At 41.4% G+C, this 25,286-nt stretch overlaps 1 protein-coding gene across 2 annotated transcripts in view; it reads left to right on the forward strand.

Moving 5' to 3' along the window:
* The first annotated feature begins 9,955 nt into the window (after positions 1-9,955).
* LOC115117482 (plasma membrane calcium-transporting ATPase 1-like) overlaps positions 9,956-25,286 on the forward strand; it is a 192,441-nt gene continuing 177,110 nt past the window's right edge. For both annotated transcript variants that reach the window (XM_065002770.1, XM_065002765.1), the window contains exon 1: positions 9,956-10,758. The gene's annotated coding sequence lies outside the window, so the exon portion shown is untranslated. The remainder of the gene's footprint in view (positions 10,759-25,286) is intronic.

A 25,286-nucleotide genomic window follows, 5' to 3' on the forward strand; every position in this document is an offset into this window, starting at 1 on the left:
ATTTATTTTTGTGTAGTCTGTCCATTTATTTTTGTGTAGTCTGTCCATTTATTTTTGTGTAGTCTGTCCATTTATTTTTGTGTAGTCTGTCCATTTATGTTTACGTAGTCTGTCCACAAGAGATTAGTACACTGCCAATGTTTTTCTGTGTGTTTATAAATGCACAATGTGTGTGCATCTTTTTGCTGCGTGTATGTGTGTCATGATCCATTGCCCTTCTGATATTCAAAAGATACTGACACCTGCAAAATCGTGATTTGTCCGAAGTGCAAGAACTAATGCTGCTCTTTATCTCACACATCCAGTTTTATCACAACAGCTCTACGGTACCATTTGTGTTTATGTAGTCTGTCCATTTATGTTTACGTAGTCTGTCCACAAGAGATTAGTAAACTGGCAATGTCTTTCTGTGTGTTTTTAAATCCACAATGTGTGTGTATCTTTTTTGCTGCCTGTGTGTGTATGTGTGTGTGCACATGCGTGTATGTGTGCCATTATCATTATACTGCCAATGCATGGGCCTTTATACTGCCAATTACTTAGCGTTTCATCGCCCTTCTCTGTGTGTTGTGTAAGACAGTGGACTTCAACACTTCTGTAGGTTGAGCTGAACTGGGCTGGACACATACAAACTGCCAAGCAGCCAGTACAGCTACAGCATTGTTCTGTGGACACAAAGGGGCAGAGGTGAAACGCCCCTTGAGACGAAAGGCCTTGTCGGCTGCTGAACTCCAAACCAAACCAACCTATCCTTGAGTAGGGAGGTGAGAGGGGCGGCCACGGCACTGAAGTTCCTGATGAAGCGGCGGATATAGTTAGCAAACCCCAAAAACCATTGTAATTCCTTGATGGTAGTTGGGACTGGCCATGAGCTTACCGCATCTACCTTCTTGTCCTCCATCTTCACTCCCTGCGGGCTGATTTGGTAGCCTAAGAAGGAGACCGCCCTCTGGTGGAATCTCCTCATCCCCTCACCTGGAGCCTTGATTACATGATAGACGTGTATTACCAACCATATCACCAGCCGTATCACCAACTGTTACCATCCAGTCAGGTTGGGTTATGGAGAAAATGCATTTGAGCTCTAGTGCGCTCACTCCTTCTGCCACTGTCTCCCTTTCCCCTCTCTCTCTCTTTATTCCTCTCTCAAAGACACACACACACACACACACACACACTTTCCTTTTCTTTCCTTGCCTGTTTACTCCACAAAAGGGATGTGATATGTAATGGTGAATCTGATTGGCTGTTGCTCGTAGCACTGTCCAGTATCCCCTTCATGTGCCCTTGTTGCCATAACAGCCTTGTGTATCGAATGTCAACACAGCACTGTCTGGGAGAAGATGGGAGAGGAAGATCTTACGGGAAGGAGGACACAGTAACAGGGATAACTCAAGCTAGTGAAGGAGAGCTCAATCAGCTGTAGCTCCGTATAGGATTTATTTTGGCTTGTTAGGACTGAGCTAGTTAAGAAGCACGTATTCAAAGTAGGCTTACTTTATATTAATAGATAGTCTCTCTCTAAACAGCAGGATGCAGATTGTACAGTCAACTTTTCTGACAGTTCTTGACTATGGTGACGTCATTTATCAGAATGCCGTCTACAATAGCGCCCTTCGCTTTATCACAGGTGACAGTTTTAATATGCATCACTGCATCCTCTATCAAAAGGTTGGCTGGTCCTCATTAAGATCCCATAGATCACTACTCCCTTTTTGTTTACAAAGCTCTACTACACAAGATTCCGACATACCCATCTTCACTGTAATTAAAAAAAATATGAGACACCAAACCCATTCACAGGGATGGTTAACTCGAGGTTCCACTAGTAAGTGCCGATCTAGATAAATCTGCCTTCAGTTTTAGTGCCCCCCAGTTTTGCAACTAGCTCTCACAATCTGACATTAGAATTAGACGTCCATCCATGTGTCACAAACGTCACATTTCAACGTTTTTGCAAAGGTCACATTTAGAACTGTTTTAAGGCGCCTCATGGGTCAGTTTGGACTTTAATGTTGAATGAATTGAATGAGGATTGCAACGGTATGGATTGAATGTAAATAATTGTATTTGTGGTGTTTGAAACTGTAGTGTTGATTCTGTAATTTGTAGTATCTATATAGATATATATATATATAGATATTTGTATTGATCGTTTTATATTTGTTGTATTGTTGTTCTCGCGACACCATTGTAATTGAGACCCTAGTCTCAATGTGTTCGCCTGAATAAATACAAGTAAAACAAATATTAGAATAAAACGACTGGGTCATGATTGTAGACATTGGCTTTGTTGACTTGATGTAACCAGGGCCGGTTTAATACAGGGGCTTACGGGGTCTGAAGCCCCTGGGTAAAAAAACAACATTGAAACATTTACATTATATATATTTTTTAAATGTATCCAACCACAGGAGCCCGGTCTCAATGTTAAAAATGCACAGTTGAGCATAATTTAGCCACAGAGAATCAATAGTTTCTCAAAAATAAATAAATGTTAGCACAAGCGTATACTGGTAACTCACGAAATAAAGGAAACACCAACAAAGTGTTTTAAAAGGGTGTGGGGCCACCACGAGTTGCCAGAACAGATTCAATGTGTCTTGGCATAAATTCTACAAGTGGACCTAAACCATGCCAGGAAAATGCACCCCACACACAATAACATAAACTTTGTATCCCTCATTTATGCATGTTTCCTTTATTTTGGCAGTTACCTGTTGCCTACAGTCGGGAAGATTGCAATTTGGGCAGCATGTGGGCCAAATACACAGGTTGTTGTGTTGTGGCCATAGACATATATTGTATAGAAGGTTTTTGGAATCTCATACCTTGGTAATTTGGATGAACCAGACTTGTGGAGGTCTACAATTGATTTTCTGAGGTCTTGGCTGATTCATTTGGATTTTCCCATGATGTCAAGCAAAGAGGCACTGAGTTTGAAGGCAGGCCTTGAAATACATCCACAGATACACCTCCAATTGACTCAAATGATGTCAATTAGCCTATCAGAAGCTTCTAAAGCCATGACATCATTTTCTGGAATTTTCCAAGCTGTTTAAAGGCACAGTCAATATAGTGTATGTAAACTTCTGGCCCACTGGAATTGTGATACAGTGAGTTACAAGTGAAATAATCTGTCTGTAAACAATTGTTGGAAAAATTACTTGTGTCATGCACATAGTAGATGTCCTAACCGACATGCCAAAATTATAGTTTGTTAACTAGAAATGTGTGGAGTGGTTGAAAAATTAGTTTTAATGACTCCAACCTAAGTGTATGTAAACTTCCAACATCAACCGTACATCATGAGGCTTCTTCTCTCAAAGCTGAGACCTTGTATCGTTTATCTAGTCCCAGAACAATATTCTGGCACACTGCCAAATAGCTTGAGAGTGATAGTGTGGTTTCTTCCTTTGTGTAATCAATCAGTCACTTGCATGAACCCAACTAATACAGGTTATTACAAAATCAGAATTGTGCTAAATATACGTTTACATACACATAAGAATATTTTCATCACACTACCTCCTTTTATCACTCTGTGATAACTATTGTTTAATTGTAAGGTAAGCATTACATTATGCTTAAAACTATCAAAGGAGGTTCTATCAAAATACTTCTATTGAAAGTAAGTGAAATCAACGCAAAGACCAGACACTTTATCCTTTCAAACCCTTCACTCTGGGTTGTACAATCCAACTAGTAACTGATCCTTATTCCTTAGCCATTACACTTAATTTCATACTGTTACACACATACTTTATTGCACAATTTCACTTCCCACTCATTATCTTCATTGCCAGAGTAGTTTCTAGCAGTTTCTTCGATGTAATCTGCTAAATAGGTGACATTAACAGACGAGTCAGGGACAAATGTGCAACACTAATCTCCAATTATTGCACACGTTCCTCCTTGACTCGCTAATAGATAGTCTAGTGCTTCATAATTTTGTTCAATTTCATTTTTTAGCATTTGGTTAGCGCATTCTACATCACCCCCTGACTGTGGGTGGTAGGTACAGTGTGCTCTCCTATCAATCTGCAATGCTTCTGATAAGGACTGAATGATCTCATTTGCAAAATGTTTACCATTGTCTGATAAGACCTTAAAGGACAGCCCCCAACTTGGAATGACCTCTCGCAGGAGAGCTTTGGCCACAGTGCACGCTGTGGGTCTTCAACATGGGAACGCTTGGAAAACACTTGGAAAACACACACTTGGAAAACACACCAACAATGACCAGACAATTGTCCTTCACATGGGGTTAATTCAATGAAGTCCGTCATCAAATGCTCAAAAGGTCCCTCTGGCCTTGGGTGGGATGCGGGAGTTATAGAAAAATCACATCCCACATTGTTAGTCATACATATAACACATATTTTACAAAGAATTTCAGCAAACACAGTAAATCCCACAGTACTCCAATATTTATTTGCAAGATCTACCATTACTCCATTTGACACATCTTGACCGTGTGACAACTTTGCGAAGAATTGGAAAGTACAACTGGGCATGGCTGGTCTGCTCAAATCATCCAGCCACTCTCCCGAGGTGTCCATATGACAATGTCCTGTCCACCTACATTTCTCGGACGCATCAGCCATTGCCTGCAAAGAAACAATATCAGAGAATGGGTTAATGGAAACTGGAACTGCTGCCATCTGTAAAAGGGGGAAACAGAAGAGGAAGCAGCTAGTTTCACTGCATAATCTGCTCTAGCATTCCCTTGAGAAATGTTATCTTTACCACTGGTATGAGCCTGACACTTCACTAATGCAGCAGACGATGGTAACAATATTACTTTTAGCAATGATGCAACTAACTGTCCATGAGCAATGGCTTACCAGAAGAGGATAGAAACCCCACACATCTTCCACGGTGTCACAAAATCATTCACCACCCCAAAAGCAAACCTACTGTCAGTGTAAATGTTTACTGATTTATCCTTTGCCAATATGCATGCCCGTGTTAAGACCAAATGTTCCGCTGCTTGTGCAGACAGGTGTTGTGGGAGACGTGCACTTTCCACAGTCTCTAAAGCAGTGACAACAGCAAAACCTACTGTCACCCTTGTCATTCCGTGCAGATCCATCAACAAAAAAACGTAACGTCCGGGTTATCAAGTGTTAAGTCTTTCAAATCAAGTCTGGGACTACAGTCTATCTCTATTATCAGCTCGCAGCCATTTTCGGCATCTGCTGTACGGAGAAGGGTAGATGGGTTAAGAGTGGTACGGCATTTCAAGGTGACATGTGACATAGTTAGGAGGATGCTCTGATAGTGTAGCAATCTTTTATATACATGTTTTTATTTATTTTATTTTTCCTATATTTAAAAATATATTTTAATTCCGAGGAAGGTGAAGGAGAACCAATCTTGTGATTCCTCAGCTACTGGCATGCTAAAGAATGCAATAGCCAGATAAAAAATTGAGAAACAACAGCTTCCAGGTAGAACTTGAAAGAGAATGGTCACCGCATTAGGCACAAATGGTGCTTGAGCATGTACAGCATTATTAACCAATCTTAAATGTTGGTAGAATCTGAATTCCCCCGAGGGTTATCTTACTGAGAGGATTAGGGTGTTACAAGGGAAATTTGGGCATGGTATAATACCGCCGGTCTCCACCAACACTGTGTGTACTGGGATAATGCTGTATGTACTGGGATAATGCTGTGTGTACTGGAATAATGCTGTGTGTACTGGGATAATGCCTTTTTCTGCCTCTTTGCTCAGGGAGTATTGGGCCTTGTAAGGCCTATGAGTGCTTTTCGGCACAACCACCAATGGTGTTGCTCCTTTCATCTTACCATTGTCCTTCTTCACCTTTGCCTTGTCTGGGATTTTTTTCCAGCCATGGAATCACGTCATTTGTTTAATCCACAACCATTTGTTATTCTGTGGGAAGGGGTAGTTTATTTCTTCTTGCTATTGATGCTGCCCAATAGGGTGAGAAAAGGTGATCTGAAATTGGAGTAGATAGCCAGAGCATATTTATCATCTACGTCTATCTACAGTTGTCACATTGACATCATAAACATTCTATTGAAATAGTTACTTGCATAGTAGAGTCTTTTGATTAGAAATGATTAACCATAATCCCAACTCATAATGTAACTACCCTGCATGAATCTGCAGGTAGCTAACCAACCAGGTTCAATGTTAGCTAGCTAATATTAGGCTATAATTAGCAATGCAAATGTCTCTGAGATACAAATAATATTACTGCACAGATCATACACGTAACGTTAGCTAGCTAGCCAGCCAGCTAACTTTGGCTGGCTAGCTAACAGTGCACTAACTTGAAATAAAAACTACTTTCTGACAAAATTAGAAACGTGTATTAACTGAAAATCTTACCCATATACATGGATGGACACTTCTCCCTCTCTGTCACAGAGGCCATGGTTGCCCTTAGTTTGAAGATGTAATCCGGAGCCTTCTGTGTGTTCTCTTTTTGACTCCGTCTGCATATTTGCAATCAAACGCCAGCATTTTCACCATCTCCTTAGCTATCATACACTAATTCCACTGATTTCATAACTCGGTACTCCAGAAAGTGGAGAGCAAGTCATGCAGTTCTACTACATGATATATATTTTTTAAAGCTGCGTTAGAAAGGATTACATACACATACTGACCAGCTCATAATATAGACAGAAGCGTGGTACATGACAGACCAATCTGAACTCATGTCCGGATGTCCAGCCCACTCATTATCTCAGCCAATCATGGCTAGCGGAAAGTTTGCTGTCTTTTCCCATGGCTAAACCAACTAGGCTCGTAATTTAACAATTGTATTTGTATTTACAGATGGCATAAATGTTTGTTATTAAGGCACATGAAAGTTCACATGTTCCAGAAAGAATTTATGCCAAAAAAACACATTTTGATAAATAAAAATGTTTATGTTCAAATGGCGCTCCTGTGAAGTAGTGACGTGCGACATACGCCTAGTTTCCTGAAACGAGTCACATTTTGTGTTGCTGTAGTTACTTTCTTATTTTTATAATACAGGGGTTTGGGCATACATTCCTCACAATTTCCTCCTTCACTGCAATATTCTATTCATACAACATATTTGGTAATAATAATCTCTCCTTTCTTATCTTCACACACACCACCTCACTAATCACTACTTCACACACACCTTCCCATATTTCATTCATACATCACACAGAACTTTCTTAGGTATTCAAAGAGAATCTTTATATAACGTTATCAATCGAAGTCCACACATTCAGACAGAATCCTTATATAACGTTATCAATTGAAGTCCACACATTCAGACAGAATCCTTATATAACGTGATCAATCAAAGTCAACACTATTACCATATGCTAACGAGGTTTCTCAGACATTTGTGTAGATACCTGAACTACTTAGGTATTCTCCCAGAATGCCTACACAACATTATTAATGAGGTTTCCCAAACTTTTGCCTAGTTCTCTCTGGGTCCCTTCAACTTCTTCAGGCTAGGGTCTGAGGTCCCAGGCTCTTACAATGGAAAGGTATGGGTCCTATGTAATTCCAGCTCCCAGATTGTATTTCCTATGACTTCAACACTAAGGACTCAAACTCAAAGTAAATGAAGCCATCTTCATTTAATGCTCAGAGGTTCACAAACTCTATACAAGCTTGATGAAAACTCTGAAAAGGGGTGTTCCCCTTCTCTCAAAGCTGAGACCTTGTATCTTTTATCTAGTCCCAGAACAATATCTGGGCATACTGCCAAATAGCTTGAGAGTGATAGTGTGGTTTCTTCCTTTGTGTAATCAATCAGTCACTCGCATGAACCCAACTAATACAGGTTATTACAAAAGCAGCATTGTACTAAACATACACACAAGAACATTTCCATCAAAATGCTTTATTTGAGTTTAACCTGTAAAAGTAAAATATCGTATTCCTGGCAAGATTTTTAAGATAGTAATTTCTTTTTATTTCATTTTAATTTCTAAATCAGATGTAATTTTTGACGAGTATGAGACTATCAGCCCCATAATGTACGCCTTAAAGGCATCCCAAATGATATTGGGTGTTGGCTTTTCTCTGTCCTCTGTCTACATTTGTAATAGTAAAGGTTTTCATTTTTTTTGTTTAGGTATTTAATACATTTTCGTCAGGACAATTTGCTCTGTTCATTCTCCAAATTATGTTGCTACGTGTATTTTCTATTGGGGCAATTAAACATGATATCAGAGAATCATTCTAAATCACTATATCATTGTTTTTGAGTCCAGTAAATTGTTTAGTGCATTGAGGTGTCACTACAGCCCCGGGGTCAATCCCAGGCAGTGTCACAGCCGGCCTTGACTGGAAGCCCCATGAGGCGGTGCACAATTGGCCCAGCGTCGTCCAGGTTAGGAAAGGGTTTGGCCGGCTGGGATTTCCTTGTTCCATCGCGCTCTAGCAACTCCTTGCGGTGGGCCAGCTGACCCTGGTTGCCAGTTGGACGGTGTTTCCTTTGACACATTTATGCAGCTGGCTTCTGGGTTAAGCAAGCAGTGTGTCAAGAAGTAGTGCGGCTTGGCAGGGTTGTGTTTCGGAGGATGCACGGCTCTTGACCGTCGCCTCTCCCCACCAATAACCATCATTAAATCTTAGTTGTAATGACAAACAAAGAATAATAATGATTCAATATCCTTTCCTAATCTGTCCAGAACTCTTATTCATTTTACAATTTTACAAGTCATAAAAAAATGAAATACAATTACATTGTAGTATCATTAAGTCCTTCCCTCTCTACAAATCCATCCCTCTCCACCACCCCTCCACGTTTCCCCCGCTTTACTCCACCCCTGCCCTGTCCAAGTTTATCTCCCAACCCCCATCTTTCCCCCTCCCTTCTCAGACACATTTACACCCCTCATCTACTTACTCATCCATTCTCCTTTATTCACACACAACACATACCCTATGCTCTGCATACCCATTCTCTCCTGCCCTCCTGTACAGATTCATGTTCACCTTCCATTCATATGCACAGACACTCACTCAAACCCTCTTGCCCACACACCGCCATGGAACAATTATAATGCTATATTTCTTGTACTGTCTTTTCAGTGTCCATGTATCTCATTGGCGTCGGCTAATTCTATCTTTACTTCCTAGAGAATAATAGTTGCTTGGGGACAATAGTCACAAGAGCTTTTTTTTTTAACCTTTATTTAACCAGGCAAGTCAGTTAAGAACAAATTCTTATTTTCAATGACGGCCTAGGAACAGTTGGTTAACTGCCTGTTCAGGGGCAGAACAACAGATGCACCTTGTCAGCTTGGGAATTTGAACTTGCAACCTTTCGGTTACTAGTCCAACTAGCCCTTCCGCCCCAGTACACGTCAGAGAAAAATGTCAGAGAAAAAACAAAGCCATGAGGTTGAAGGAATTGTCTATAGAGCTCCGAGACAGGATTGTGTCAAGGCACAGATGGGGAAGGGTACCAAACCATTTATGCAGCAGACTTCAGTTTATTTAGTAAATATTTTCTTAACTCTATTTTCTTAAAACTGCATTGTTGGTTAAGGGCTTGTCTCCACCTGTCCTATTCGGGTATGTAACAAATAACATTTGGTTTGATTGAAGATATAATCTTTAATTGAAACAATAACAAAGCGGACACCCCGCCTCTGTTTTGGTAGACAGCCGAGGGATAGTTCTGTTGAAAATGTAACCATTCTCACATTCATAGACAGAGCTATGGATGCAAGGACTGATGATATCAAAATTGTAGTTTCAACAATGTTTTTCGGCTACAAACATTGGGGTAAAACAAGCTTATATTTTGAGTTATAATAGGGTACGACAGTTGAACTGAGGCATTCATGAATTATATTATTAAAGAATCAATTGATATATGTCATGCCTTAATAAATCCAAAAATGTATTTAGCAACTAAGGATTCTAGCTTTAAATGGGTAATCCCGAGCTGATCCCTCCCTCTCTTTCTCTCCCCGGCGACGCTCGCACCAGACACTGCTGTATCCGTCTCGTTTTTTCCAGCCACGAAATCGGTGAACCGCGCGTTTATCTGTACATTTACCGCGGATGTACGTGAACCCGGAACCAACTCACAATTTAGACAAAACAAAAAACCTCGCTAAGTGAATCTATTGGGTCTGCTGCTGTGCTTTCGGACCGAGCAGATCCTTCCTCTGTGCGATCATTTCCTCCTATTTGTAGAGGAAGGGTGTTAATTTTCGAAGTGAAATCTCAGAAGTTGGTTTACTTTCGGAACTCGTAACGTGTTGCTCTAGTTTATCATGTACTTAATGTAGAGTTACTGATATCTAAAACACGTCTGTAAAGTGCCGCGATCAAGCCCATCACTGTGTAATGTCACAGTTGTCAAATTGGAGCCCAGATGGGGGACAAAACAAAACCAAACCGTAGGCTATAGCTCGCACTTCTACAGATCCACCCAGCACGCACATTTATGCCAAATAACGCATAGGGGCAAATCCATCTCTCACGGATTTCTCTTTCCATCTCAACGGCATAATATAGCCACTGATTTAGTTTTTTTGTTTTGTTTTTCTATGTCAAACTGTAGGCTAGGCTACTCACTGAAAGACCTTTTGCAAAACCCAGCTCTGACCGAAGCGGAAGAGGACAGTTTTTTTCTGTCTGAGATACGGGACACTGGATTTACCCGCTGGTGGAGACAGTGATTGTGTGTTAGTGAGGTGAGCTGAGCAAAGGAAATGAGCGCTCATTGAGACCTTCTCCTGCCGTCTGACTACCCTCAGCATCCGGGTAAGGACTGTGCCTCTCTACCACACAGGTGTGTGAATGAATGAATGAATGGTTGCGTGTGTTTTGTATTGGCTTTATCAAGTCAACAAATTGCCTGTTGTCTGCAGAGCTAGTCCTACTTGGGTGAGAACATAATCAAGTTTCAATAAACAGTCCTCCCAGTTTGTTCATAAACACGGATGTTTTCTAGGTGGGAACAGCTGTTGATGAGCCGCATCCTTTTTTCATTTCCCCAAACCTAATTGTTGTGTAATGGGGGGAGATTTAGCGTGTTTAGACATGGAGTCTGTCCTTCACCAAAGAGTGTTTTGTCGCAACAGTTTCTCTCATGTTAGAAATACGTTACTGTGCATGTGAAGAAGCATTTAATGCGACCCTGTGCTTATCCAATAGTTTTAATCGTGGGACATGTCACTGACAGCAATGCGCATCTGTCATCGGGGTATCCCAAAGCCCAGTGGATGGCGATATTGAGTGGTTTCATCTTACCGTCCAAAGGGAATCCATGCAGCTGGCCTTACACTCATATCTCCTCTGAACCGGTTTATACATAAAACATTCTCAATTCAGGCTGCAAAACCGTACATTTCCTCCTTAACTCGGACATTCAGCCAATCAGACCAGGGGTGAAAAAACAGTCTGCTGTAACCTGATTCACTGGACACAGTACACAAAATCCGGGACTAGCATTAGTCACTGTAGCATGGTGGTGGACAATGGTGTTTCATAAAGTACGCATATTTTTCCCTTTTTTCCCCACCTTCTTACCATATAGCGAATTAAGGAGAAACTGTCATCCTTTGCAGCCTGAATGGAGAATGTTTTATTAACGAACCGTTCCAAGGGGGATACCAGTGTATAGCCAGCTGCATGGATTCCCTTTGGATGGTAAAATGAAACAACATTATATTGCTATCTCCCGGCCTTTGGGCTATAATCAGGGGTCATCTCGTGTGCGTTTGTGCAAACTTTTGCTTGTATATGTATGCGTCTCTGCATTACTGGCTATGCAGGTTTAGCTTAATCGAGTGGTTATTTTTCGTAGTTCAGATTCTACATTTCATGTGTAGTGAATGGCTGTGCTTGTTGACTGCAAAACATAATATAAGGTTTTTAGCTTAAGCTTAGAAAGAGGAGAGACAACCTCTGTTAAGTAATAAGTGCTTTGAAAAGTCAACCCTTCTTACATCATGTCAAGGGACGTAATCAGCTCTCTTCTCGTCTCCTCCTCTCCTCCCTTCGCACTCCTTTTTCTGGGTGTGTCCTCGTGCTAGTGCTTTTCTACAGAGAAGGGAGATCCCGCAATATCTGCTCGTGACGACATTTCAGATTGTGTGACCTCTAAAGGAGGGCATCTGGCTGTTATTTCCCCCTGCTGTCATTTCCCCGCCAAGGGCAGGGCCACGGCTATTATTGCTGTATTATTGTCACCGGAACATTCAGGTGGATCTCCCTCGGGCACAGCAACACGCACAAGCTTTAAAGCTGGCGTTTATCCCCGTAGATAGACACAGTCCCCTTCACTCGAGACTAGGTGTGACTGCTGCAGTGAACTGAAAATATATAATCTTACTGTAGGCTTGATACAGAGGAGACTGGTGGGAGGAAATATAGGAGGACATGCTCATTGTAATGGCTGGAATGGAATAAATGGAACAGTATCAAACCTATGGAAACCACATATTAGACTCTGTTCCAATAATTCCATACCCGCCATTACAATGAGCCCATCCTCCTATAGCTTCCCCCACCAGCCTCCTCTGGTTATATATCACACCTTCATCCTTCCCCTGGCTAAGCAATGGGGAACAGCCTCACTGATATTTTTGTTGTTGTTGCATATTTAACTTATTGAGTACTATGTAAGCTGTATTTAATGCTGTAAATACACGATATAGCAGTCTGTTACAGGTGTTATATAATCTGTAACTATACCATTACAGTGGGACAGCCTTATACTGTGCCATAATTGCAGTGTCTCATTCATCTCTTTAACTGAGAGAAAATTAATTGTCATGTCTGTTAGTTTGATCAATATGACACAACCTGATCAATAAGAGTCAAGGACACTGCATACATGCATAGTGCTTTGTGTGTCTGCCTGTCTGTCTATGTTGATTTGCTGGGTATTCTCATCTTGGACAACTGTCAGAACACAGCCGCTAACCTCTTAAGCTTATTTCGCCCCTCGCGGCAAAAAGTAAATGCGGGTTGCTGGTTCAAGATGCAATCAGAAATCCATCGTACTCCAGACAGAACAGAAACTGGTGCTGTCAGCTTTTCAGTGTACATGTTTTTATATATATATATATGAAGGTGCAGCGTTCTAAAGCACTGCATGTCAGTGTAACAGGCGTCACTGTAGTCCCTGGTTCGAATCCAGGCTGTATCACATCCGTCCGTGATTGGGAGTCCCATAGGCGCGCACAATTGGCCCAGCGTCGCCTGGGTTTGGCCGGGGTAGGCCGTTATTGTAAATAAAAATGTGTTCTTAACTGACTTGCCTAGTTAAATAAAGGTTCAATTTAAATAAAAACAATATAGACATCTGTACAGTACCAGTCAAAGTTTGGATACATCTACTCATTCAGGGGTTTGTCTTTATTTCTACTAATTTCTACATTGTATAATAATATTGAAGACATCAAAACTATGAAATAACACATATGGAATCATGTAGTAACCAAAAAAGTGTTAACCAAATCAAAATATATTTTAGATTCTTCAAAGTAGCCACCCTTTGCCTTGACGACACCATGTCATTCTCTCAACCAGCTTCATGAGGAATGCTTTTCCAACAGTCTTGAAGGAGTTCCCACATTTGCGGAGCACTTGTTTTGCTGGTTTTCCTTCACTCTGCAGTCCAACTCATCCCAAACAATTGGGTTGAGGTTGGGTGATTGTGGAGGCCAGGTCATCTGATGCAGCACTCCATCACTTTCCTTCTTTGTCAAATAGCCCTTACACAGCCTGGAGGTGTTTTGGGTCATTATCCTGTTAAAAAACAAATGATTGTCTCATTAAGAGCAAACCAGATGGGATGGCGTATCACTGAAGAATGCTGGTTAAGTGTGCCTTGAATTCTAAATAAATCACAGACAGTGTCACCAGCAAAGCACCACCACACCTCCTCCTCCATGCTTCACGGTGTGACCCACATCTGTTCACCTACTTCTCGTCTCACAAAGACACAGCAGTTTGATCCAAAAATCACAAATTTGGACTCATCAGACCAAAGGACAAATGTCCACCAGTCTAATGCCATTGCTAGTGTTTCTTGCCCCAAGCAAGTCTTCTTCTTATTATTGGTGTCCATTAGTAGTGGATTCTTTTCAGAAATTCGACCATGAAGTCCTGATTCAAGCAGTCTCCTCTGAACAGTTGTGTCTGTTACATGAACTCTGAAGCATTTATTTGGGCTGCAAACTGAGGTGCAGTTGATTTCCGATTTTCTGAGGCTGGTAACTCTAATGAACTTCTCCTCTGCAGCAGAGGTAACTCTGGGTCTTCCTTTCCTATGGGGGTCCTCATGAGAGCCAGTCTCATCATAGCGCTTGATGGTTTTTGCAACTGCACTTGAAGAAACTTTCAAAGTTCTTGAAATTTTCCAGATTGACTGACCTTCATGTTTTAAAATAATGATGGGCCGTCATTGTTTTTTGCTTATTTGAGCTGTTCTTGCCATAATATGAACTTGGTCTTTTACCAAATAGGGCTATCTTCTGTATACCAACCCTACCTTGTCAAAACACAACTGATTGGCTCAAACGCATTAAGAAATAAACAAATTACACAAATTATTTTAAAGAAGGCACACTTTTTAATTTAAATACATTCCAGGTGACTACCTCATGAAGCTGGTTGAGAGAATACCAAGTGTGTGCAAAGCTGTCATCAAGTCAAAGGGTGGCGACTTTGAGGAATCTCAAATATAAAAGTTATTTAGATTTGTTTAACACTTTGTTTGTTACGACAGTTCCATATGTGTTATTTCATAGTTTTGATATCTTCACTATTATTCTGCAATAACGAAAATAGTAAAAATGAAGAAAAACCTTTGAATGAGTAGGTATGTCCAAACTTTTGACTGTGTGTGTGTGTGTGTACTATATACAGTGCCTTGCGAAAGTATTCGGCCCCCTTGAACTTTGCGACCTTTTGCCACATTTCAGGCTTCAAACATAAAGATATAAAACTGTATTTTTTTGTGAAGAATCAACAACAAGTGGGACACAATCCTGAAGTGGAACGACATTTATTGGATATTTCAAATCAAAAACTGAAAAATTGGGCGTGCAAAATTATTCAGCCCCCTTAAGTTAATACTTTGTAGCGCCACCTTTTGCTGCGATTACAGCTGTAAGTCGCTTGGGGTATGTCTCTATCAGTTTTGCACATCGAGAGACTGAAATTTTTTCCCATTCCTCCTTGCAAAACAGCTCGAGCTCAGTGAGGTTGGATGGAGAGCATTTGTGAACAGCAGTTTTCAGTTATTTCCACTGATTCTCGATTGGATTCAGGTCTGGACTTTGACTTGGCCATTCTAACACCTGGATATGTTTATTTTTGAACCAGTCCATTGTAGATTTTGCTTTATGTTTTGGATCATTGTCTTGTTGGAAGACAAATCTCCGTCCCAGTCTCAGGTCATTTGCAGACTCTATCAGGTTTTCTTCCAGAATGGTCCTGTATTTGGCTCCATCCATCTTCCCTGTCCATGCTGAAGAAAAGCAGGCCCAAACCATGATGCTGCCACCACCATGTGTTCAGGGTGATGAGCTGTGTTGCTTTTACGCCAAACATAACGTTTTGCATTGTTGCCAAAAAGTTCAATTTTGGTTTCATCTGACCAGAGCACCTTCTTCCACATGTTTGGTGTGTCTCCCAGGTGGCTTGTGGCAAACTTTAAACAACACTTTTTATGGATATCTTTAAGAAATGGCTTTCTTCTTGCCACTCTTCCATAAAGGCCAGATTTGTGCAATATACGACTGATTGTTGTCCTATGGACAGAGTCTCCCACCTCAGCTGTAGATCTCTGCAGTTCATCCAGAGTGATCATGGGCCTCTTGGCTGCATCTCTGATCAGTCTTCTCCTTGTATGAGCTGAAAGTTCAGAGGGACGGCCAGGTCTTGGTAGATTTGCAGTGGTCTGATACTCCTTCCATTTCAATATTATCGCTTGCACAGTGCTCCTTGGGATGTTTAAAGCTTGGGAAATCTTTTTGTATCCAAATCCGGCTTTAAACTTCTTCACAACAGTATCTCGGACCTGCCTGGTGTGTTCCTTGTTCTTCATGATGCTCTCTGCGCTTTTAACGGACCTCTGAGACGATCACAGTGCAGGTGCATTTATACGGAGACTTGATTACACACAGGTGGATTGTATTTATCATCATTAGTCATTTAGGTCAACATTGGATCATTCAGAGATCCTCACTGAACTTCTGGAGAGAGTTTGCTGCACTGAAAGTAAAGGGGCTGAATAATTTTGCACGCCCAATTTTTCAGTTTTTGATTTGTTAAAAAAGTTTGAAATATCCAATAAATGTCGTTCCACTTCAGGATTGTGTCCCACTTGTTGTTGATTCTTCACAAAAAAATACAGTTTTATATCTTTGTTTGAAGCCTGAAATGTGGCAAAAGGTTGCAAAGTTCAAGGGGGCCGAATACTTTCGCAAGGCACTGTATATATGTGTGTGTAAGTCGGAAGTTTACATACACTTTGGTTGTAGTCATTAAAACTAGTTTTTCAACCACTCCACAAATTTCTTGTTAACAAACTATAGTTAGTCGGTTATAGTTGGCAAGTTGGTTAGGACACCTACTATGTGCATGACATAAGTATTTTTTTCCAACAATTGTTTACAGACAGATTATTTCACTTATAATTCACTGTATCACAATTCCAGTGGGTCAGAAGTTTACATACACTAAGTTGACTGTGCCTTTAAACAGCTCGGAAAACTCCAGAAAATGATGTCATGGCTTTAGAAGGTCCTGATAGGCTAATTGACATCAATTGAGTCATTTGGAGGTGTACTTGTGGATGTATTTCAAGTCCTACCTTCAAACTCAGTGCCTCTTTGCTTGACATCATGGGAAAATCAAAATGAATCAGCCATGACCTCAGAATTTCTTTTTGTAGACCTCCACAAGTCTGGTTCATCCTTGGGAGCAATTTCCAAACGCCTGAAGGTACCACGTTCATCTGTACAAACAATAGTATGCAAGTATAAACACCATGGGACCACACAGCCGTCATACCGCTCAGGAAGGAGATGCGTTCTGTCTCCTAGAGATGAACGTACTTTGGTGTGAGAAGTGCAAGTTAATCCCAGAGCAACAGCAAAGGACCTTGTGAAGATGCTGGAGGAAACAGGTACAAAAGTATCTATATCCACAATAAAACGAGTCCTATATCGACATAACCTGAAAGGCCGCTCAGCAAGGAAGAAGCCACTGCTCCAAAACCGGCATAAAAAAAGACAGACTACGGTTTGCAACTGCACATGGTGACAAAGATCATACTTTTTGGAGAAATGTCCTCTGGTCTGATGAAACAAAAATAGAACTGTTTGGCAGTAATGACCATCGTTATGTTTGGAGGAAAAAGGGGGAGGCTTGCAAGCCAAAGAACACCATCCCAACCATGAAGCACGGGGGTGGCAGCATCATGTTGTGGGGTGCTTTGCTGCAGGAGGGACTGGTGCACTTCACAAAATACATAGCATCATGAGGAAGGACAATTATGTGGATACATTGAAGCAACATCTCAAGACATCAGTCAGGAAGTTAAAGCTTGGTCGCAAATGCGTCTTCCAAGTGGACAATGACCCCAAGCATACTTCCAAAGTTGTGGAAAAATGGCTTAAGGACAACAAAGTCAAGGTATTGGAGTGGCCATCACATAGAAATCTATAGAAAATGTGTGGGCAGAACTGAAAACGCATGTGCAAGCAGGGAGGCCTACAAACCTGTCACCGTTACACCAGCTCTGTTTGGAGGAATGGGCCAAAATGCACCCAACTTATTGTGGGAAGCTTGTGGAAGGCTACCTGAAACGTTTGACCCAAGTTAAACAATTTAAAGGCAATGCTATCAAATACTAATTGAGTGTATGTGAACTTCTGACCCACTGGGAATGTGAATAAATATTGAAATAAATCATTCTCTCCTATTATTCTGACATTTCACATTCTTAAAATAAAGTGGTGATCCTAACTGACCTAAGACAGGGAATTTTTACTATGATTAAATGTCAGGAATTGTGAAAAACTGAGTTTAAATGTATTTGGTTAAGGTGTATGTAAACTTCCGACTTCAACTGTGTGTGTGTACACACACAACCCTGTCATACAGAGCACTCGTAGTTAGGTGTTGTGTATTGTGGTATTTGGTGTGTACTTTAATCTTATCAAATCAAACTTTTTTTTTGCCACATGCACCGAGTACAACAAGTGTAGACTTTACCGTGAAATGCTTACTTACAAGCCTTAACCAACATTGCAGTTCATGAAGAAGAAAATATTTACCAAGTAGGCTAAAACAAAAAGTTATAATAAAAAGTAACACAATAAAGAGACTATATATAGGGGGCACCGGTACCGAGTCAGTGTGTCGGGGTACAGTCTAGTTGAGGTAATCTGTACATGTAGGTGGGGGCGAAGGGACTATGCAAGGTAACAAGCAAACAGTGAATAGCAGCAGTGTACAAGGGGGGAGTTCAATGTAAATTGTCCGGTGGCGATTTATATGAATTGTTAAGCAGTCTAATGGCTTGGGGGTAGAGGCTGTTGAGGAGCCTTTTGGTCCTAGACTTGGCGCTCCGGTACCGCTTGCCGTGCGGTAGCAGAGAAAACAGTCTATAACTTCGGTGACTGGAGTCTCTGACAATTTTATTGGCTTTCCTCTGACACAGCCTATTATATAGGTCCTGGGTGGCAGGAAGCTTGGTCCCAGTGATGTACTGGGCCATTTGCACTATCCTCTGTAGCGCCTTACGGTCAGATGCCGAGCAGTTGCCATACCAGGTGGGGATGCAACCGGTTAGGATACTCTCGATGGTGCAGCTGTAGAACCTTTTGACTTTCTCGGGGCCCATGCCAAATCTTTTCATTCTCCTGAGGGGGGAAAAGGTGTTGTCGTGCCATCTTCACGATTGTCTTGGTATGTTTTGACCATGATAGTTTGTTGGTAATGTGGACACCAAGGAACTTGAAACTCTCAACCCGCTCCACTACAGCCCCGTCGATGTTAATGGGGGCCTGTTCGGCACGCCTTTTCCTGTAGTCCACGATCAGCTCCTTTGTCTTGCTTACATTGAGGGAGAGGTTGTTGTCCTGGCACCACACTGCCAGTTCTCTGACCACCTCCCTATAGGCCGTCTCATCATTGTCGGTGATCAGGCCTACCACTGTTGTGTCGTCAGAAAACTTAATGATGGTGTTGGAGTCGTGTTTGTCCACACAGTCGTGGGTTAACAGGGAGTACAGAAGGGGACTAAGTACACACCCCTGAGGGGCCCCAGTGTTAAGGATCAGCATGGCAGATGTGTTGTTGCCTACTCTTACCACCTGGGGCGGTCTGTCAGGAAGTCCAGGATCCAGTTGCAGAGGGAGGTGTTTAGTCCCAGAGTCCTTAGCGATGAGCTTCGTGGGCACTATGGTGTTGAACACTGAGCTGTAGTCGATGAACAGCATTCTGATATAGGTGTTCATTTTCTCCAGGTGAGAAAGGGCGGTGTGGAGTGTGATTGAGATTGCGTCACCTGTGGATCTGTTTGGGCGGTATGCAAATTGGAATTGGTCTAGGGTGTATTGTAGTGTGTAGACCTCGACGCAATGGAAAAAAGATTTGTCGACCAGGAGTCTTTCTTTCGACCAATTGATCAACATTTTGAAATGTGTATTTTTCCCTATATGTGACCCGTTTCAGGAAACTAGGCGTATATTGTGGGTCACTACTTCACATGATAGCCGTTTGAATGTAAACTTTTATTTTTTAATCAAAATGTGTTTTTCATGTGCTTTAAAAACAAACATCTTTGCCATCTGTAAATATGAATAACATTGTTAAATTACGAGCATAGTTGGTTTAGCCACAGAAAAAGGGAGGAACCTTCCCACTATCCATGATTGGCCGAGAGATGAGTTTGGACTGGTCTGCCTTATAGCATGCTTCTGTCTATTTGAGCTGGTCAATTTGTCTAGGTAATCCTGTCTAATGCGGCTTTTTTAAATGTATTTCTTAGTAAAACTGCACAAATGTTGCTCTCCACTCTCTGGAGGGCTGTGTTTTGAAATCAATGGAATTCAAGTATGGTAGCTAAGGAGATGGAGAAAACGTCTATCTCTAGATTGCATCTTCAAACTAAGGGCAACCATGGCATCTGACAGGATATGCATCCATCCATGATGTATACAGGTAAGATAGTCTAGCTAACTACATTTTCAGATATTACACATTTCAAATTTTGACAGAAAATTGTTTCATTTGAGGTTAATGTGTACTGTTAGCTAGCTAATGTTAGATGGCTGGCTCATTAACTAACGTTATGTGTGTGATCGTATTATTCTTATCATAGAGCCATTTGCTTGGCTAATTATAGCGTAATGTTAGCTAGCTAATATTGAACCTGGTGGTTAGCTACCTGCAGATTCATGCAGGGTAGTAACGTCATTGGTTGGGATTATGGTTAATTGTTTAGCTAGCTAGCTACATGTCTTAACTAACAAAGGACTCCACTATGCAAGTATCCATTTCAATAGAATGTCACTGCAACAACTGTTGGTAGACATACTATCTGGTAAATTCAATCTGGCTATTTACTCCAATTTCAGACCATTGGTAAAATAGTCTAGCTAGCTACATTTCTAATTTTGACAAAGTATTTTCATTTCAAGTTGAAGTGTTTTGTTAGCTAGCTGTCTCGCTAGCTAATGTTGTGTATGATCTTGGTTATAGCCTAATGTTAGCTAGCTAACATTGAACCTGTTTGGTTAGCTACCTGCAGATTTATGCAGGATAGTAATGTCATGAGTTGGGATTACAGTTAATTGTTTACCTAGCTAGCTAGCCACATGTCTTAACAATAGACTCTCGTCTGAGTGTGCCAGAGCGCATAGTAACTGCTGAATTTACGAACGCTCAACACCCGTTGAGTATGGCCAGTGTCTGTCCGTTTGTAAATTAAATCTGACAGCACAGTTGCTGTCACCAATGCTCTGGGGAACATAACAGCTTAACCAGCTCTGCTAGGGTGAGTAATGTTCAGTGAGCTGTTCTCTCATTTGTGTCTTGAAGTAGCTAGCAAGTTAACTTGGCTGACTGCTGCTGTTAGTACAGAATACCCGGATCAACTCTTAAAGAGATGGGTGGGGCTAAAGCTTAAGAGGGTCTGAACAATGCTGAATTGGTGTAGACAAAGAAGGGCTCTCCAGTAGTAGTACCAAAACATTTTCTAAAAAAAGTGAGTTTACAAGTTTATCAACTTTCAAAGCAGAATTACTTTCCCATTGTTGTTGTTCCTCAACTGTAGTGTATATGATTTAACATTTTGTATCTGAGTCTCTACTTTTATCCAATGTAAAAAAACACCATTTCAAATTGTGCTACATTAGACTGATTTTGAGCTGGTCGGTCACATTTAGACACATCCTATGTGTTCTAATCAATTCAACTATATGTAGGCTACTGAGCTTGTCTGGTGATTTAAATCATTAAGACACGCATATGGCTCAAGATGGAGCCAGAGATCAAGATAGCCTAACCAGAAGAACCTGTTCCTGCTTCTGCTGGCCTTTGTAGATTCTGCGGTTAAGCTCCTGAAGTCACCGGTAATTGGCTACACCAGTGGTCGGCAACCTTTTCCATTTGGAGTGCCAATGTTTCTTACCATTTCTACAGATATGCATGCCAGTTATGATTTTCATATGCACATTTTTGTGGAACAGTTTAATTTAATTTAAAAGGATCTCCTATTGCCATTGCCAACTATGTACAAATAGCCTACATAAAGCCAACAAATAAAAACATTGCAGCCTGCAGGTAGCCTGCAAAATAAAAAATAAAAAAATCCTATATATCACATTGGCTACGCATGACCTGTCTGGAAAGAACTTGAAACATTTCATCAATTATCAACTTGGTCTGGCCTGAAGCTCTTGCTAGCAAACTTATAAAATACTCTGCACCCTCAGTTTCCTGCTCCAGACAGACACAGCTGTAGGCTATTTGCAAAAGGGATAAGAAGTAATCAGGTAGGCCTATTTTATGACTACACCGGATCAGACCATTTTTGTCTTCCCCTTTCACACCGGGTTATTAAAACAGAGCTGGAAAGATTTTCCAAATAGGCTACGTTGAGGAACTATTGTTTTTACATCCACTGCGAATGACAGACTTTTGTTTACTTGCTGTTTGAGGTAAAGAAACAATTAGGTTGAGAAGCTCCACATTGGTGTTGAGTTAAGACAATACTATCAGATCACCAAATGGGCTTCTCTGTAGGCCTACATTTGTATGCAAGGCCTACTTAGTAGCCTAGGCCTACATCTATGCATAATTAGGTGTGCGTCCTTACTCAGCATTGACAGGAGCACGACAAACAAAATACAGTTAATAAATGGACAACTCCTAAATGGAAAGAAATAAACCAAAACTTGTTCCTCACAAATGTAGCCTATGTGGTGCGGTGGGCAAACAATGTGTCCACTCCGACAATGAGAGTGGTAAAAGACTGTAAAATAATGAGATATTGAATGCATTAACAGAAATTAACGTAACCAATCAAAAATGGTATATTAGGAATGTTTGAATGAACAGAAAATGTATTACTGATGTGCCATCCCCGTGGACTCCACAATGGATTAGACCACTGAGACAGGCATGAATCAGACAGATGACAAATCACATTTTATTTGTCACATGCGCCGAATAGAACCGGCCCTAAACCAACAATGCGGTCTTTAGAAAAATAACATTTAAGAAATGAATTGACACAATAAAATGACAATAACAAGCTATATACAGGGGGTACCAATTTTTAGTTGACGTAATATGTAGGTAGGGGTTGGTGACTATGCATAGATAATAAACAGCGAGTAGCCGCAGCAGATCTTTTTTTAACGTTTCCATTTTAAAATGTCTTTTTACAAATGCCGGGTAGCCGTTTTATTAGCTGTTCAGCAGTCTTATGGCTTGGGGGTAGAAGCTGTTAAGAAGCCTTTTGGACATACGCTTGGCACTCCGGTACTGCTTGCCATGTGGTAGTAGAGTGAACAGTCTGACTTGGGTGGCTGGAGTCTTTGGCAATTTTTAGGGCCTACATCTGACACCGCCTGGTATAGAGGTCCTGGATGGTTTGGAGGCTTGGCCCCAGTGATAGATATATTGGGTCGTACCCTCTGTAGCGCCTTGAGGTCGGAGGCCGAGCAGTTGCTCTACCAGGCAGTAATGCAACCCGTCAGGATGCTCTCAATAGTGCAGCTGTAGAACCTTTTTGAGGATCTGAGGACCCATGCCAAATCATTTCAGTCTCCGAGGGGGAATAGGCTTTGTCGTGCCCTCTTCACGGTTGTCTTAGTGTGTTTGGACCATGATTATTTGTTGGTGATGTGGACACCAAGGAACACAATTTGAGAGAAATAAGCTTTTTGTGCATATGGAACATTCCTGGGATTTTGTATGGGACACTTTACTTACATGTTTTGTATTTTTGTTCAGTGTATTTGCAACTGCTCGACTAAAAAAAATCTTGGTCGACCAAACAAATGACCAGTTGACTAAATATGGTCGGCCCTAGTATTGCATTGTATAAGTTGTGTGTATTTGTGTAAGTTGGTGTGTATTGCAATGCAGATTGTGTGCGTAGCTTCAGTGGGTTCAGGGAGGTTATATCTGTGCATATCAAGCTGTGTTTACTCAGTTTAGCCTGCCAGCATCTGGTCTCTCTAATTAAGAGGTGTGTGTGTGTGTGTGTGAAGAAGATCCTCTTGGGCAAGGGAATGACAGCCTACACACTGTATCCAGACTTTCCTTCTGAAAAGTTATGTGTTGCAGTCATTGTTCCACATACAGAGCCTTCGGAAAGTATTCAGACCCCTTGACTTTTTCTACATGTTACGTTTCAGCCTTATTCTAAAATGGATTAAATTGTTTTTTTCCCCTCAATGTACCCACAATACCCCATAATGACAAAGCAAAAACAGGTTTTTAGAAATGTTAGGAAATGTAATAAAAATCAACTTAAATAATACATTTACATATGTGTTCAGACCCTATACTGAGTACTTTGTTGAAGCATCTTTGGCAGCGATTACAGCCTCCAGTGTTCTTGGGTATGACGCTACACCTGTATTTGAGGAGTTTTTCCCATTCTTTGTAGATCCGCTCAAGCTCTGTCAGGATGGAAGGGGAGCGTCACTGCACAGATATTTTCAGGTCTCTCAAAAGATGTTTGATCGGGTTCAAGTCCGGGCTCTGGATGGGCCACTCAAGGACATTCAGAGACTTGTCCCGAAGCCACTCCTGCGTTGCCTTGGCTGTGTGCTTAGGGTCGTTGTCCTGTTGGAAGGTGAACCTTCTTCCTCAGTCTGAGGTCCTGAGCGCTCTTGAGCAGGTTTTCATGAAGGATCTCTGTAATTTGCTCTGGTCTTCTTTCCCTCGAGCCTGACTAGTCTCCCAGTCCCTGCTGCTGAAAAACATCCCTACAGCATGATGTTGCCACTACCATGCTTCACCTGAGGGATGGTGCCAGGTTTCCTCCAGATGTGATACTTGGCATCTGGAGGACAGTGGCTTCTGTCTGGCCACTCTACCATAAAGGCCTGATTGGTGGAGTGCTGCAGAGATGGTTGTCCTTCTAGAAGGTTCTCCCATCTCCACAGAGGAACTCTGGAGCTCTGTCAGTGACCATCAGGTTATTGGTCATCTCCCTGACCAAGGCCATTTTCCCCCGGTTGCTCAGTTTGGTGGGGCGGACAGCTCTAGGAAGAGTATTGGTGGTTCCAAACTTCTTCCATTAAAGTATAATGTAGGCCACTGTGTTCTTGGGGACTTTCAGTGGTGCAGAAATGTTTTGGTGCCCTTCCCCAGATCTGTGTCTCGACACACTCCTATCTCTGAGCTCTACGGACAATTCCTTGGACCTCATGGCTTGGTGTTTGCTCTGACATGCACTGTCAACTGTGGGACCTTATATAGACAGGTGTGCCTTTCCAAATCATGTCCAATCAATTGAATTTAGCACAGGTGGACATCAATCAAGTTGTAGAAACATCTCAAGGATGATCAATGGAAACAGGATGCACCTGAGCTCAATTTCGAGTCTCATAGCAAAGGGTCCGAGTACTTATGCAAAGTATTTTTTTGTTTGTTTTTGTAATACATTTTGTAAAAATGTCTAAACCTGTTCTCGCTTTATCATTATCAGGTATTGTGTGTAGATTGATGACGTAAAAAAAATATTTAATGCATTTTACGTTAAGGCTGTAACATAACAAAATGTAGAAAAAGTCAAGAGGTCT

Source organism: Oncorhynchus nerka, linkage group LG2 (genome assembly GCF_034236695.1).
Source record: "Oncorhynchus nerka isolate Pitt River linkage group LG2, Oner_Uvic_2.0, whole genome shotgun sequence".
Taxonomy (NCBI): domain Eukaryota; kingdom Metazoa; phylum Chordata; class Actinopteri; order Salmoniformes; family Salmonidae; genus Oncorhynchus; species Oncorhynchus nerka.